This window comes from Rhinatrema bivittatum, chromosome 2 (assembly GCF_901001135.1).
Source record: "Rhinatrema bivittatum chromosome 2, aRhiBiv1.1, whole genome shotgun sequence".
NCBI classification, from domain to species: Eukaryota; Metazoa; Chordata; class Amphibia; order Gymnophiona; family Rhinatrematidae; genus Rhinatrema; species Rhinatrema bivittatum.
The window spans coordinates 806925416-806938147 of record NC_042616.1 but is presented as its reverse complement, the minus strand read 5'-3'; the positions used below and the strand labels follow the sequence as shown (position 1 = coordinate 806938147).

Here is a 12732-nt window from a genome sequence, read left to right as displayed (position 1 = left end):
CGCTGTACCTCGTCTGGTTATTCAGTGCCAGTCCTGGACCAGGGGCCCTGGACCAGCGCTCCTTGCAGAATCCTGCCAGAATAGACCCCGAGTCCAGCCATTAGGTGCCGTCCTTCAGCCACTAGATATCCGCTCACTAAGGGGCATCCGGCCACGAGGTGTCACTAGGTGTTATCCAGCCACTAGGTATGACCACGACTCCTCCTCTCTCCCCCTGCCTCCCCCTGGGGGGGGGCTGTCGACTCTGCCTCCTCAGCACATTCCCAGTCCCAACTGACCTGGGAGGTGGAAGACCCAACTCCGGGATCAAACTGGGGACCACTGCATAAAGCCATGGAGCCAGCCGCCTGCAACGCTGTATTTCTGTGTAATCCCTGGCGTGGAAGGGGACTGAGAGAGTCTATTAACGCAGCCCTGGACCAAAGCGTCTGGTGTCTGGTATTGCACTGGGTTCTGCAGATAACTGCACATCACAGGGGGGGAGGCTGAGCCAGTCCTGAGTTTTACTTTCAGAGGGCAGGCGTGCATCGCCCTGAAATGAGTCAAAAACCCAGAGCTGCAAGTTCCTAGTTCACAATCAGTGGAAAACTAGGACTGCCTCAGAAATCAATATGGTGAGCTCAGTAATGCATTCCACTCCAGAGTGTACGATTTTCAGGCATAAGAAGACTAGGCCATGTGACATCAAACCTACAGTTAAATGTGCCTTTAAAGCAAGGGCACACGGCACATTCATATGGGTTCTGCATTATTGACTCCCACTCCAGAGTTTCATGTGATTTCTACTTAGGGAGACCATACAGCTCCAGATCCAGGGGGGAAGCCTGAGCCAGTCCTGGTTTTGGCCCATTGCATGCAGGGAGATGTAGTCTGCTTTTCTTAGGGACCTGAATAAGAAAAGCAGAACTACATTTCCCTGCATGCAATGGGGCAAAATCAGAACCTTCAATGTGGGGCTATGGGGGCCATCGTATTCAAAGTTCCGTTTTATGGCTAGGAGAAGCAGGACTACAAATGCCAGAATGCTTTGGGAAAAGAATTTAAGAAAGAGGCTGGCAAGAACGGTTCCTGGACGTTAACTGCTCAGCTGCTTGTAAAGAGATTTGATTTTTTGCAGAAACTTGGGTTTCCCTCCTGGCAGACTGCTAAAATGAAATGTTACTGAAAAAGGAAATTAAAAAAAAAAAAATACTACACAGCGAAGAACTCTCCTGCTTCTCAGGGCAAAACTGCACCTGGGGGAAAACCAGGAGAAACCACACAGGACACAAGCCATGCGCACCGACCAGCAGTCCCTTATCTAACTCAATGAGGTCTGTGAGGCTCTGATGCTATAACCCAGGATCTCAGGTGTCGTGACCCCACTGTGCTTCAGAAACCAGCAACGAGGCCAGAGACTGAGCAACATGCATTAATGAACACGTGCAGCTTACAGTCAGCGTGGCTGCGGCCTGCTTCCTCCGCATGCCTCTGCCTGTGTGTGTGTGTGTGTGCGGAGCCTGGACCTCTGGCAGCTTGATGGTGCTATGCCCGAAACCTGGGGTGGAGAATAAACCGAGCTGAACTAGTAGGAAGCACAAACAAATCCTGGGCAGGACTGCTAAGACATTATACCAGTCACAGCAACCCCCAGGGGCCACGCAAAGTCGACAGAGAGGCGCACGATTACAGTCCCTTCCAAGGGGACACAAGCAGGCGCTGCGGGGAGTGACGACAGACACCACTGGAGGCACAGCAGAGATCCTCGGAGCTGGCGGGATCTGGTGTCACTTTTATATATATATATATATATATATATATATACTAGAAATCAATGACTCTGGAGGCAGATCACCTGAAGAAGAAGGCAGATCTCCTGCTCCACCTTCTTGAGCGGGTGACCTCCCAAGCTGGACAATTGCCCAGATGGCTCAGTTACCCAGCTGTGGGGTAGCTCTCCCTTGTGGAAGTGTGGCCCAAATCAGGAAATGTAGGCTGAAGCCTTAGGGGTAGATTTTCAAAAACGGCGCGTTGGCGTACTTTTGTTGGCGCTCCAGGCGCCAACAAAAGTACGCGGGATTTTAGTAGATACGCGCGTATCCGCTAAAATCCTGGATCGGCGCACGCAAGGCTACCGATTCTGTGTAGCCGGCGCGCGCCGAGCCGCGCAGCCTACCTCCGTTCCCTCCGAGGCCGCTCCGAAATCAGAGCGGCCTCGGAGGGAATTCGCTAACGCCCTCCCCTCACCTTCCCCTCCCTTCCTCTACCTAACCCACCCCCCCGGCCCTGTCTAAACCCCCCCCCTACCTTTGTTGGGGGATTTATGCCTCCCAGAGGGAGAAGTAAATCCCCGCGCGCCAGCGGGCCACTGGCGCGCCTAGACACAACCCGGGGGCGGTTCCGGAGGGCGTGGCCATGCCCCCGGACCGCCCCGGGCCGAAACCACGACCCCGGGCCCGCCACCGAAACGCCGCGTCCCGCCCCGAAAACAGCGCGCCGCTCGGCCCCCGCCCCCGACACGCCCACCTCGAAAAACCCTGGGACTTACGCGAGTCCCGGGGCTCTGCGCGCACCGGTGCGCCTATTGAACATAGGCGCACCGGCGAGCAGGGCTCTTAAAATTCGCCCCTTAGGTTCTTGCACGTCTCTGGAGTGGGGGGGAAAGGAAGGGGGGATTAGATATTTTTAATACTCAGAAGTGTGATCTGTCACCCTAGTTAAGCCTCCAGGCACCAGTTTTGAATTGCATTGTTCAGTTTCTCCCTAGATCAGCCCCTGGGAGATGCATGAGATGAGTCAGGTCCACTCCTATTTTGCACTTCATTTTCTAGCACCAGGACAGTAAATTTGACAGAAGAAGACCAAACTGGCCCATTCAGTCTGCCCAGGTGCACTTCCTCCTCTTTGAATCAATAAGCAATGAGCATATATATTTATATTTTTTTTAAATTTAAAAACACTTATTTATTGCTTTACTGATTAAAATTGCCCAGAGAGGTGTACAGAATTTTAATAGATAGACAAAACCTTCAACAGTGCAATAAACAGTGTGAAAATGAAATAAACAAATTCGCCTAACTCTCAGTTTTCTCTACGACCACACAACTGATTTTAGATGTTACATTTTAGGAGCCGCAGACATAAGGCGCGTCTTCGAGTTTTCCCTCGCCTGCTTCAAGTCCTTTTCGTCTCTCAGATCCAAGGGGGAGACTATTCCATAGACCCAGAATAGCCCCCGAAAATGATCAGTTTTGCAGCTGTGAGTGACGAAATGACGGCTGCTGGTAACTGCAGTAGAGATTCCCCTACAGACTGCAAGCTCCTGCTTGCCTCATACCATTTCAGTCTTCCTCCCAACTAAGGGGAGCCCATTATTTCGCTGATGGGACCAAAACTATGGAATGCTTTACCATTAAAGATTACAAGCAGAACTCAAAACGTTTAAAGAGGCACTTAAAACCTGGCTGTTTGAGCCGGCTTACACGATAGGTAATGGATAATTTTCAGCTTTCAGTTTTATTTTTTACGTACCACATTTTTACAGCTTAATTTTATGTGCCTATTCTTTTATTTTTTATTGGCTATTAACTGTTTTTGTATGATGAAGAAGCTTTGTATTATTTTTATGTCCTTTATTACCTCTGTTTTATGATTGATAGTTCATCTTATGTTTATTTATAGTTTATATTGAATGCTTTTTTCTTGTATGAAATGTCTGTAAACCGTTGCGACGGCTAGTCTAAACGATGGTATATAAAAACCAAATAAATAAATAGAGCAACAGTTCAAGCCTTTGAATGTATGTCGTGCTGCTACAGGTAACCAAAGAAGATGAGAAGCAATGGCGTAGCTGGAGTCTTTCGCGTGCTGCCTGTAATAATGCGGGCCGCTGGAGTTTACGATTCAATTTGCTCGATAACCCTATATACAACACATTGCAGTGATCCATAGGGGATAATACTAAGGCATAAGTGACTGCTTTCAATGCTCGAAACTCCAAATATGGCCGAAGCTGACAGATCATTCTCAGTTTTGCACAAGTGTTACATGTCACCTGCGCTGTTTGTTTTTCCTCGCTCCAATTATTATCCAAAATAATACCCCCCAATGAGCTAACCTCGTCTTTTAGTACAAATCCATACCCTTCAATCTATTCCAATTCTGAATCTTTTCTGGTCCCATTTTTAACAATTCAGACTTTGAGCAATTCAAAAGCGCGTTGTTTGCTTTTAAAGAATCCACGACTCTTTGCAAACACTGATTCAAGCAACAGACCGTTTCATCTTGTTTCTTGGGTCTAAAATCTGTATATCATCTGCATATACTGTACGTATATACTGAATCCAAAAGTCCGAACAATGCTAGCCAAAGGGGCTAGAAATACATTAAAAAGGAGAGGTGATGAGGAGGAACCTTGAGGGATCCTGACTTTATTTCCCTCCATGAAAAATATCAACTGCTTTCTATCTGTTTAAAAGCCCTCCAACCACTTTAAAACAAATCCCCTAACCCAGCTTCTTTACATCGCTTTAGTAAAATGACACGTAAAGATCCAGTAATATTAATAATACAGTTTCACCCCCCCCCCCCCCCCATCTAACCTGGGAAATACTTCCTCAGTACCGGAGGTCAATAATGTCTCTGTACTTCATCCTTCTCCTAAAACCTTCCTGTGCCAAATCCAAACTCCCTGAACTTTCGATAAAATCTGATAATTGCTTAGTGACCACCTTTTCTGCTATTTTTGTAACATAGGGCAAATTGGAGACTGGCCTATAATTATTACATTGTTGTTTAATCGAGGCAGGACCACAGCGTCCCTTCTCTAGTGAACCGTTGACCAATAACTGTATAACCACAACAATGCCTTAGTAGAGATCTCCCGTAGCAACCCCGAAGCACAAGGCATTGGCTGGTTGATTTTGGCTCATGATCCGTTTCAATTACAAAAATTGACAGCTCATCAAAATTCTCCAATCTTTCTCCCTCTTCAATACATGAGCCATCTAAATGATCATTCCCAGTAATTGTTTGCCGTACTCCATCTTCATCATTCGACTCTACCTTCAGACCATTCATCAATAATTCCACTTTTTTTTTCCTAGGAATTAGCATGCAAGCATCTCACAATCTGGCAAACTCTCATAAAGCGATTGCTTCCCCTTCTGTTCCCCTAATAAAGATTTAACTATCCTAACAAGGACTCTTGGGTGATTATTTTAAATTTCTACAATCCCTGTAGAATGCTTCTTTTTAGCCACCACCATCATCTTAAAATACCCAGTATTCACTTTACGCCATAACCCTCTAATCTCACTACTACCTGATTTCATCCATTTTCTCTCTAATCAACTTAACCATTCCCACCCCTCTTTGTATCTTTTATCTCACCTTTCAACCCCTTGCCTATCACCATCCTCCACAACAGCCCCGAGCATGCCCAAAGTGCTGGCACCCACCGCCTCCACTGCTAGGCTATCTGAGACCTTGTCATCTTCCTCTGCGATTCTCACAAGACACAGCAATGCACCAAACACCCAGATCCCCTTCCATGTCTTAGTATCAAAATTTCTAATAATCCACACTGCTACCAAAATAAGCCATTTTCCAAAACATCCAGCCTCCACCATGCTAGCGGAAATTTGGATTTTAAGTATGTTCACACCATGAGTTTCACCCCTTGCCTGATGCAGCCATACTACTGCTGTTGGGGGTCATAAACGCTGCTCCATGCACATGACCGCACTGCTTCTTGGAAGCCTGATGCAATCTTGCCACTGCGCTGTGCAGGTTACCCAAAGCTTCTTGGAAACATGGGTTATAGAGTCATAACCACCGCTCCGTGGTACAGGTTACCTCTAGACTACCCCCACAGCCTGTGGTGCCACCAGGCCAGGCTTCCTCTATCCCTTTTCTTTTTGCTAGTAAGGAGCCTCTGGTTTATTCCATAAACTTTTGAAGTCTGTGTCTGTTTTTGTCTCCATTGCCATCTCTGGGAAGTCATTTCAGGCATCCACCACTTTCAGTGAAAAATGTTTTTTCGATGTTGTTCCTAAGTCTACTTTTCTCGAGCTTTATATCAGGACTGACCCCCTAGTTCTAAATTTCCTTTCCATTCTGTTCCCTGAATGCATTTTTCTGAGTGGTGATTTCAGTGTTTACTCGGATCGTCTTGATATGTTTTTTTTTTCCTTTCCTCTCATCATCTTTCCTGTCTTCACAGTTTCCTCCATTTCTACCCTTCCCTCATTGTGTTGTAAAGTGGATGAATCCCTTTCTTTTCACGACTCTCCAGCTTTAATTCTGTTATCCATCACATCTGCTTTCATTTCTGTTCTCGCCTGCCTCTTCGTCTACTCTTCTATAAACTGCACCCTACGACGAGATCTGGATTCTCCCTACCATGATCTCTTAGGGCCTGCAAATCCAGGCACATTATGGTTTTCCTGTGATCAGAACGAGCACGACCGAAACCATGGAGAGAAATGAGATCAATGCATGATGAGGCCTGGATTAACTGATACACTGAGATCTAAGAATTACACAAGGGTAGATGCCAGTGAGGGGCACTGGGCAGAAGATCATGCTGGGCTCGTAACCTGGTGGTAGAGAGTCAGGTAGTGAGTAAAGGAGAGGAAACCTGAAATGTGAAGATGCACAACCACCTGAGACACTTACCACAAAATAAAAGGAAGGAAAGAGGCAGGACAATAATTTTAAGGACGTTTTGCCAGGCCAGAGCTGACATTTAAAATGTGTGAGACTGGGGCCATCCTGATGGCTCAGTGACATTACTGTGTGCTTGCCATGTGGAGGTTTCTGGTTGATTCTGCACTCAGGGGCTTCTACTCCCTGGGTCAACTGAAGCAAGGGATGCTGTGGAGGTCATTGCTCAAAGGTGAAACCTAGAGGCCAGATGCAACCACTCACCTCCTGCTTTCAGCATTGTGGCCAGGACCAAGGGTCTGACTGAAATCTCCCATGGGTCTGATGTGGCCCATAGGCTGTGATTTGCCCACGACCGATCTATGGCCTCTAGCTGCAGTTTCGCCATGAAGGGAAGGACGATAGACTCATATAAAAATGATAGGGATCGCCATGTCATAAATTAGATACCACTGCAGATAGGAAAAACAAAATATTCAGATAAGATCTTTGTATAAAATATAGCTCAGACATGCAGCAAGTGCAAAGGCCATCATACTAAAGATGCTATTATGTACTAAATACAGGTTCTAGCGACTGTCTGTTTGCATAATCATTGGTCTGCAATGAGGTTTTGGAAGCGCATGATGTATTGGATCCATTCCAATTTGGTTTTCAGCCTGGGCGTAGCATGGAGACATTGTAGTAACTTTGCAGGGTCTTCTGCTGTGGGAAATGGATGCTGGTCATTCAGTTTTATTTATTTATTTTTTTGGTCGTGTCATCTGCTTTAGATTCCGTAAACCCCTGGTTGATGTTTCATTGATTGCACAAAGTAGGGATTGGAGATGATGTATTGCATCAGATCCAGTCGTTTCTGGAGGGTCAGATATTCCAAGTGTGTCAGGGAAAGGATAAGTCGGATTGGAAGAATTGCCCTGTGGGAGTCCCACAGGGGTCGGCTATGTCTCCTGCTATGTTTACTTTGGTTTTTGAAACCTTTGGGGGCAGTGTTGAGAGCGAGGGGTGATGCAGTTGGTTCCTCTGATTTCAGGGTTGGCCACTGCACTGGAGGAGTTAAGAGACTGCGTGCAGGCAGTAAATCACTGGTTCACTCAGGTTAACTTTTCTCTCAATATGGGGAAAACGGAGATCATTTAGCTAAAGCGAGGAGGTTGTCCTGAGGTTGCCCCTTCAGTAAGGCGTTGGGGTGTGGAGATTCAAGTTATTACAGAAGGGCAGGATTTGGCTATCATGTTGGATACCCAACTTTCAATGAAACCCCCAGATTCAAGCAGTTCTCGAGGGCCTTTTATAAACGTACTAGTTGAATTTAAAACCCCTATGCACGCCAAAGCTGGGAGATATGTGCTGTGACTTGGTCCGGCACGCACCGTCAAGATTTTAAAACCCGCATGGATACGTGCGTATCTCCTGCCATGCAACCAATATAAAATTGTGCGCACAGGTACGCGCGTATAGTCAATTTTATAACGCGTGCGAATGTTATAAACTCGACAGGTTCATGCGCGCATGCCAGCAAACGCGTACACATGTGCGCCTGCGCGCGGGTCTTAAGATTCACCTCTTAGGGTTTTGCAAAGGCTTAAGTACTGATTTTGCACGTTATGGATTTTGGAAAGTGGTGCAGGCCACTGTTTCCAGCACCTTAGATTATTGTAACACACCGTACGTTGAGCTGCCAAAAGACTTCGCCCCAGGACCATTCAGATGGTGCAGAATGCAGTGGCTAGGTTGATTACTGAGAAACCAAGACAGGAGCACATCACTGAGCAGTTAGTTGAGCAATACTGGCTTCCTGTGGATTACAGGGCAAAGTTTAAGCTGCTGACCCTCATTTACCAAAGGGCTGAATGGCGAGGAGTCCACAGTATTGAAAAGAAACCGTAGAACCAATACCAGCTGGCCTGTGCCGTGCATTCAGGGGAATTGTTAGCTATGCCATCTTTTAAAGAAGCACATTTAGAAGCTAGTTGGGTGCCTTCAGTGGCTGGGCCAAGCTCATGGAATTTGGGAGATTCCGGACCATAGGGCATTTAGGAAAGCAACTTAAAGCATTTTATTTCTCCCTGGCATTTGGTGAATACTGATTAGGGATGTTGGGAGCTTGGGTTTGGAGAGGGTTTTCAGGATTTTATGTTCATTTGCACAGTATGTCAGAAAATTATTGTTTTAGGCTTTAAGAGTCATCTGCTCTCAACTACTGGTCCTGGGAGGACAGAATATAAATATTTTAATTAAAATAAATATGTGAACATTTTTATTTTTTTGTGCCTTTTTTTGATGCACTAAAATGCCCCCTTCTTAACTCAAAATATTTAACCTTTTACAGAGAATGAACTGGTGCCGCTGACTGTTGAAGACCCATGAAAATCCAGGACCAGCTGTATGTTTCCAGGTCAAGCTCTTCGTCAGGGCTTTGTGAATGCTGACTACACAAACAACACAAAACGGATGTTGAAGAAGGTCTTGCAACTGGCCAAACAGAATGCAGCAAACGATATATACAGCTGTTTATGAGATTTGTTTATCTTGTCTGTATTGCAATATAAGCATTCATAAAGGCACTCAGTAATGGCTTTTTGGTCCAGAGGTTTATATGCGCTGTTGTGGTACATTTTGAGTTTTTCCTCCAATAAGTATCATTTGTTGAACTCTGTATTCTGATTGGGCAACTGTAATATCTGAGTCGTAGGGAAGAGGATAATCCAGTCTTATCCCCATCGCACACATGGATTTGTACTTCTGATTTTCTTAGGGCAGGTTCTTCTCAGGCTTGGGATCCCACAGAGAGTCGAGTTTTCAGGACATCCACATGCAATATGCATTGTAGGCTCAGTATATACAGATTAATCTCGTGCACATTCATTGTGAATATCTTGAAAGCCCGATTCTCTGTAGGGTCGACAGGACAAGTTTGGGAACCTCCATCTTAGGGAAAGCAATGGAGAAATCGGATTCAGTTATCCATAGTTGCAAAGAGGCCAAAACCAGGTCCGGATCAGCCTATTCTTTGTGACATGGAGCCAAATGGAAACTCTAACAAAAGGGTAACACCAAAACTGGCTCAGTTTATGCCTCAGTCCCTGGAGTCGGAGGAAAAACCCTAGTGGAACTGGACTTTCCAAACTCACTCAATCCATCCAAAACCTCATGCGGCAACAGAAAAGGAGCGAGCAGGGAAGGACATGGAAGAGGAAGAGCAGCTAAATGCAAGGGGTGTCACCTGACCCAGGTCAACCTTGACTTGGTGATGACCCATTCTTCCTCTCTCCCTCGTGGGATTTCTCCTATTAAACGAAAACCAAATAAACAATTACAACCAAACCTCTGGAATCCCAGAACACAGTGGGATTTAAGGATCTTTCTTTGAAGTCCCTGACTGCGTTAGTCAAGTATTTCTTTGTGAAGGGAAATGCTATTGAATAGAGCTCTTGCTTTGCACACTTCTGTGAGCAGACCCTGGGTTTTAACTCAAGTCCTGTTGCGTCCGTCGGTTCCCGATGCCCTCTCTCCGCCCTCCTTACCTCTTTGGCGCCTCCCTCTTCGTCTGCGGGAAGATTGGCTGCCGCGGCGTTCTTTTGCCGAAGTCCTCCGGCGTCCCCGGACCGGCTGGACGCTGCAACCCGCCATGTTTCCTGGAGGCCTAGGGGCGCGCGTGGGGCGCGGCCCCGACTGAAGTACCGGCGATGGTGCGAACCTCGGGGGCGTCCCCCTGAGATGACATCACCCGTGACGGATATATAAGGTCTTGGAATTTGCTAACAGATTGAGTTAGCAAGGGTTATGGTACATCGGGTTACACTATCTAAGCTACTCTGCCTCCTCGGACTTACCAGGAGTACCCGCTCCTCGGGGGCCTCGCTCTCTCCTTTGTTTTTCAGGTGACAGTCTGGAACCGGTACTCGCTCCTCGAGGGCCCTCGTTCCCAGACTTACTTGGTACTTTCTTCTGCCTGGAAGTCATCACTGCCAACTACATCTGTGAGTTACCATCGCTCTCTCAGAGCTTTCCCTGGAACCAGGTACTCGCTCCTCGAGGGCCTATACATTCCAGCTCCTGGGCTTCTATGAGACATTGTGTGAGTGTTACCATCAGGTTCGGTACATGAACTCTGCATACCCTGCCTACTCACTATATTTAGTTTCTCTACAGCTCAGCCATCCTGGGATCGCTGTTCCAGTATCTGAGGGACTACAGCCCAGCCGGGTATTCCAGCTCACTACTGCCACCTCTGGTGGTTCAGTATACTGTCTAATAAAAGAACTAGTGTGTGTCTGTCTCCATACTCTGAGCCTGACCGGTGGTCCCTCTCAGGATCTTCCCCCGGGGGCGTGGTCATCTACCACCGGTCCAAGGATCCACCCACAACTCTCCTAATATCAACAGATTGCTAACTCCAAGCAGACTGTTAACTCCGAACGGAACAAGTCCCTGTGCATTGTGGTACTCATAGTTCCCTTGCGGGCTAGGGAAGATAAAAGCAAACCAACCATACTTCAAATACAGAAGATGTTGATATGCCTATAATGCCTTCAAGCCCAATAACCTGGTTTCCGTGTCCAGGACCAAGCTGGTGGGAGCCCCAATTAGGCAGACTCCGTCGATCCTTGTATTCCTGGTGCCTCCACCTGGGGAAGAAGGTGTTAGTGAGTGGGATTTCCCTCCCTTCACCCCAGGAAAACAGATGTGAATGTGAACAGTGCTGGCAGTATGTACAGATATATTCAAGTTTACTAGACAATATGATTACATGCATTTCTATGTGACTATGTACATTATTAACAGGATTTCAAACAGCACATTTATCTACTCATGGTTATTAGTTTCAAACTTTGCAACAATATATATTTCTACAAAATAACAAGCACACTTAGCATTTAGCTATTTGGAGTGTTGTCTCCACAAAACTTCTTATGTTACCATTTAATCAAGTACCATTACCTCCCTACTTAACCCCAAGACTCACCCATGTGAAAAGATGTAAGGGCCGAACCTGATCTAGGCCTTTACCAGGCCCCTCCAACGCCGTCGCTCCGCCCCCTCGATGTCATAGGAGGCGGAGGCAGCAGCGGGCCCTTAAGGCCCTCTGCCTACCTAAGCGAGCCCTTTTCGCCCTGGACGCCACGCTCGGACCGGATCTTGCCAGAGCCCCGGACCTTGCCGGACCCCCGAACCTTGCCGGACCCCCGGACCGCGCCAGACCTACCAGACCCGACCGGAAAAGGACTTGGCGGCTGGCGCAATCAGCGCGTACCCATCGGGGTAAGGGCCGAACCTGATCTAGGCCTTTACCAGGCCCCTCCAACGCCGTCGCTCTTCCCCCTCGACGTCATAGGAGGCGGAGGCAGCAGCAGGCCCTTAAGGCCCTCTGTTGCCTCTGGCGCCGCGCGCTGAAGGAGTGCGACGAAGGGGCCTGTCCCTTGGTGCGCCCCTTTAGTGAGCACCTCCGCACCTCAGTACCAACGACGAACCCCTTTTCAACAGACCAGATGGCTTCAGAACTGGACCTTCCCTCTATTTAACTGTAACTACTAACAGTGCTCCCCGCAGCCTCTCGCTCGTCGTTAATCAATACCAAGAATTTCCCACTGTGCTTTACCGCCCCTTGGCGTTTAATTGCTATTCCATCCTCCTTTTACTTGCTGTACCACTGTGCATTCTATCCAAAGCCCCCTACTCATATTCACCATCTCCTTGCAGTCCCCCAACTTCCGCCCAATCTCCTCAGCTACCCCCTCAGAGACACCCCTATTTGTCCACCCCCCCTTGTCACTAGCTGTCCCCAATGGCTCTGTACCCCATCCCTCGCATCCACTATCCCCTCTCCAGACTATCGCCCCTCCACGACCACCATCCCTCCCCTCTTCACAAATCCCTAATCCCCTTCCTTAACTCTCCCCTGACACAACTCTTAGGCCTCACCACCCTATCCATAATATTCTTTAATGCACAATCCCTATCCAAAAAGACACCCATCCTTAATGACCTCCTAATTGACTGTAAACCAGACATTTGCGCCGTTACGGAGACATGGCTCAAAGATTCAGATACTGTCCTCATTAACCAACTCCCTACCTCCTCTTA

At 47.4% G+C, this 12732-nt stretch overlaps 1 protein-coding gene across 2 annotated transcripts in view; it reads left to right on the top strand.

The window, feature by feature from the left end:
• Window positions 1–9205, top strand: part of MAFA (MAF bZIP transcription factor A) — a 48881-nt gene extending 39676 nt beyond the window's left edge. For both annotated transcript variants that reach the window (XM_029592179.1, XM_029592176.1), the window contains one exon: window positions 8978–9205. The gene's annotated coding sequence lies outside the window, so the exon portion shown is untranslated. The remainder of the gene's footprint in view (window positions 1–8977) is intronic.
• Window positions 9206–12732: the final 3527 nt, after the last annotated feature.